Raw genomic sequence first — 4,397 nt, 5'->3', positions numbered from 1 at the left:
TGGCTGGGTGCAGACCACCAGCGTTCCCACCACAGACCACCGGGGAGCCCGGGGCCTCGAGCCCAAACCCAAGCAGCCCTGGAGCTCACGGGCAGCTGGGTGCAAGTAGCCACGTGGGCTGGGAGGGCTGGAGGGCACAGAAAAATGCTGCTGAGCTCAAACCTTGTCAGAGGAAGGGAAATCAGAGGAGGGGGAAATCAGGGGACTAGGAGAGAGGGTTGCTGCCAGTCCAAAGGAACAAGAGGGGCTGGCAGTTGTGCCACAGTGAGGTTTAGGAGGCAGAAGCTGTGACTCATGGAGCTGTTAGCTCGTTTGGCCTCTTTTGCCCTCCCTGCCTCAGTTTCCTCCTCCCTGCCTCGGTTTCCCCAAGTGCAAACATATTTCCAAAGCCTTCCCTGCCTGGTTTAAAAAGACCACATGAATGGTGGAGGTCCCAGTTTGGGAATGGGATGAGATGGCTGCTCCTGCCAGCCCTGCCACTGCTGTGTCTTTTTGCTAAAACCTTGTCCCCACTACCCATACACCCAGCCAGAATAAACCCAGCGCTGCAGAATAAACTCATGGCCACACCTCTGGCAGCCTTTCCCAGGCTCTATCCCAAATAATTCCCAGAAAGGTGGGATGGGGGTCACACAGGGATGTCGCCTGGGGTTTTCCTGAGGACATCACACACAAAACCTGGCGCTAGGACCCTCTGCAGGGGTGGGAAGGGCGGTAGGATGCTCTGCACAGCTCAGGGCATTTGCTGCCTATGAAGAGCCTTGGCAAGAGGTTGTGTTTTCCCAAATCCACCCACCTCGGCCCCCAAAATGCTTTTCTGGGAGGATGGAGAACAGCAGAGAGGGCAGAGGCATCAACAAAGAGGATTAAAAATTAACCTGGGTGATTTTGGACGTTAATGAAGTGCAAAAGCCAACCCCCCCTCTGCCGAGCATCACTTCATCCAGCTCGGCCCCATCCTGCTACTTTGGGGTCCAGCAGCCTCAGGGACACTGGAAATGGGGTTGGTGAGGTGAGGGCAAAGGCAGACGGAGGCACCGTGCCCCAAACCCCGGGTGAAGGTGGCTCTTTTTGGCCAGGACCCGTTGGCGTTTCGCAGCCCTTGGTGTGAACACTGTCAGCATCTGTTTCCAATCTGCCTGCCAGCTTGTGCTCTGCTCCCCCAAGCCCTCCCTAGACCCCCTTCTCCTCCACACCCCCCAGTCCGGGCAGGCGGAAAGCTCTTGTCGGAGCAGAGCTCCCTGTAAATCACTGGGTTCTGCATCACCAGGGGGCTCGTTTTTCATCGCAAAGGCACCGAAAAAAGAGCGAGCGGGGGGAAATAGCGCTCTCAGCACGAAACCAGCACAGCCCTGGTTCGGCTTTTCCCTCCCCCATGAGAACCAGCCCCAGCCTGGCTGCCTGGCATGGGGTGATATGTATATTTATTTTTCCCTCTCCCCTTTCTGGGGTCGTGGCGTTGCTCCTGTGAGGTCCCATGCAGCGCCTTTCATGCTGGATCCAATCCCCGCTGATAAAAATGGTGATGAGGGCATCATGCCAGCAAGAGAAAGAGGAGGAAGAGGGGGTGAGATGCAAAATAAATAAATAAAGGCAAGCAAACAGCACTTGCTTGGCTGCCGGAAGGCTCGGGGGTCTGAGGGTTTGCTGGTTGCCATGGGCATTAATACAGGGGAAGGTCTTGAATGGTGTGATTTTGCCACCATCCTTGAGTGACGCTGGGGAAAACCCCTTTTGCTGGTGCAAAGCGATGGAGCCGCCCTGATTTATGCCCTGAAGTGTAAATCTAAACCCTACCGCCCGTTTCCCAGTTGAATTTGGAAATCTCTGTCACTCTCAAGCTGTTTAAAGGCAGTGCCAAGCTCTTGGCTGTGGTTTAGGTGTCAAATCTCTTGTGGTTTCTCTGGGATGCTGCCCAGGACCCGCCCGAGCCCCCCTGGGACCCCCAGCACCTTGGCAGAGGGCACCTCTGGGTGCTTTGTGCTGGCTGGGAAATTCCGCATTATAGAAATGATGATTTTTTTTACACGATTTTCTTCACTGTAGGAGATTTTGTTTGGTGCTGCCATGGGGTTTGGTAAGATCTATCCTCAATTTCAATGTCCGAATATCCTTGTCCCAGTAAAATAAGGGTGCCTGGTCTCAAGGCTCTGCCATATAAGAAACTCCTTTTGGGGTGAATAAGTGCAAAAATAGGAACTAGGGGCAGCAAAGGCCATCTCTGCAGTGTGGCAGCTTTGGGGCTCCAACAGCACCAATGTTTACAGGCGGGGGGGGGGAGCCGCAAAATTGGCCACATTTCAGGGCAAAGCAAAGAAAACGTTTGGAATGAGGCTCCAGGAGCTCGGGTAGGAAAGGGCTCCCTCCCTCTGCGGGGAGGAGAAATTTGGCAGCAGAGGGCTGAGGGATCTGGAGGCAAAAAGACGCCAGAGAACAAATTGAAAGTGGAAATGAGGAAGATGTGTTTGGCAGCGGGCTTCGTTAACCACTGGAAGGGCTTGCTCGCCACCACCGTGGCTTCGGTGGAGCCTGGGGGGCTCTTGTTTGTCTTCCCTCTACCCCGAATATTTGCTTTAGCTCGAAGAAATGCATTCATGCCTTGTAGCAGAGGGCTTGGCAGCTGCTTGAGAGGATCCCGTCCCGTCGCTGATCCCAATGTGTCGTAGCAGTAGCAAAATGGCATTTTGCATCTTTTCCTCCCCAACCACCAAGGGCTGCCCCAACCCCGCGCAAAGCTGGTGCCCGTCCCCAGAACCTCCCCACCCCAGTGCAAAATGGTGGCTGCAACCAGACACGCAGGGAAAAAGCAAGAGCCATGTGGCCTTTGCCTGGTCACCGTGAGTCATCTGCAGCCTCCAGACCGTGCCAACTGCTTGCTCACACACCAGCAAAGAGAAGAACCCAAGAAACTTCACAAAACTCAACAAAAAGTCTTCTCAGGAAGAAGACTTAAGCCACTCAACCCGCTGGCAGGAAAACACAGCGCGATTTCCATAGGAGCGTTCCTGACATCACCCTGGGGATCTGGGCGATCCTTCGCCGTTAAAATTAGCAGTGAGGAATGTGCAATTCCTACCGGGATGAAAATCATAAACAGAACCAGAACAAACAAAGTTTTATGTGTAGATTTAGAAATCTCGGCAGCTGGAGCGTTCGATTCCTCCACCACAAGCATTGGGCTTGTAGGAGAGGGGGAAAAAATAAATAGAGCACAGGCTGCTCCAGAAGTTGCACATTTTAGCTAAATTAGTTTAATAAACAGTTTGGTTTGTGATTCAAACGTGTTTAACCACACAAGCAAAGCTGATAGAAATCAGCCGAAGGGTTAGCACGAACCTGCGGGCTGGTCCTCGCCGCCCACGCGCACGTGTGGAGATGGCCCCAGCCAGAGGAGGGCTGGATTAGCTCAGGGAAGTGGATAGAAGGAGGATTTGAAGAATTCAGCCCCAAGTCTTGCCTGGATCATGACCAAAATGAGGTGGCAACAGCACAGAACAGGTGATGGTCCCTCCACCCTCCACCCATGAGGACCTGCATCCTTTTCTCTTTGCTGAGCACTTCCCTCCTGTACCCAGACGGTCTTCTCGCTGACAATTTTCTCAGACATACTTTTAAAGCCATAGAAATCTTCATTTGGGGTTGCCGTAACTACCAAAATAAACACAGACGTTTCGGGGGGGGTGGGGCGGATAAAAACGACTTGTGGTTTTTGATCAACCAACTTCTGTGTCTTCAGCTTCCAAACGATTGAAAGAAGATGGCTTTTGGAGAGCATGGCTGACATTGGCTGGGGCAATCGGGGCTGTTTAAAGCCATTCAAAGCGGGGTCCCAAAATTTAGTGCATGGCTGATGGAGCCGTGGGGTAGGGGGTCTCAGCTTAGCTGTGTGGAAAAAATGCTGGTGCCTTCCCATGTGCACTTTTGCATGGTGAAGGTGGTCTGCAGGTTTGATTTGTTCAAAAAAGCACCTAGTAGATATGGATATGGTTCATGGCAGATATTAGAAGTGCTGACAAATGGGAACTCAGTTCTTGCTTTCCCCAAGCCTCTGAGAGTCACTGGAGAAGTACCCAGACTCAGATGTCCATTCACTTCTCTTGTCATGCTCTGGTGGCATGGAGAGGTCCAAGCCATGTGTGTCCCCATTTCTGCTGGACAAATCCTCTCCGTGAGCTTCATCTCACCCACCACCACCAAAACCCCAGGCACAATCCCTGGCTCCTTCCTGAAGCCCCAGCGCAGGGATGTGGTGGATGGTAAGAGCAAAGTCCTGGGGGCCTCCAGCCCTTTGTGTCCTGATGAGGAGTCCCATGGTGTCCTCCTGTGGATGAATTGCACCCCCCAGCAGATGCGCTTTTGGGAATATCCCTTGGAAAACCAGCCAGGGAGGAGGCCAA

Source organism: Buceros rhinoceros, unplaced genomic scaffold, assembly GCF_000710305.1.
Source record: "Buceros rhinoceros silvestris isolate BGI_N320 unplaced genomic scaffold, ASM71030v1 scaffold13379, whole genome shotgun sequence".
NCBI lineage: Eukaryota > Metazoa > Chordata > Aves > Bucerotiformes > Bucerotidae > Buceros > Buceros rhinoceros.
Note: the sequence above shows the minus strand (reverse complement) of the source record.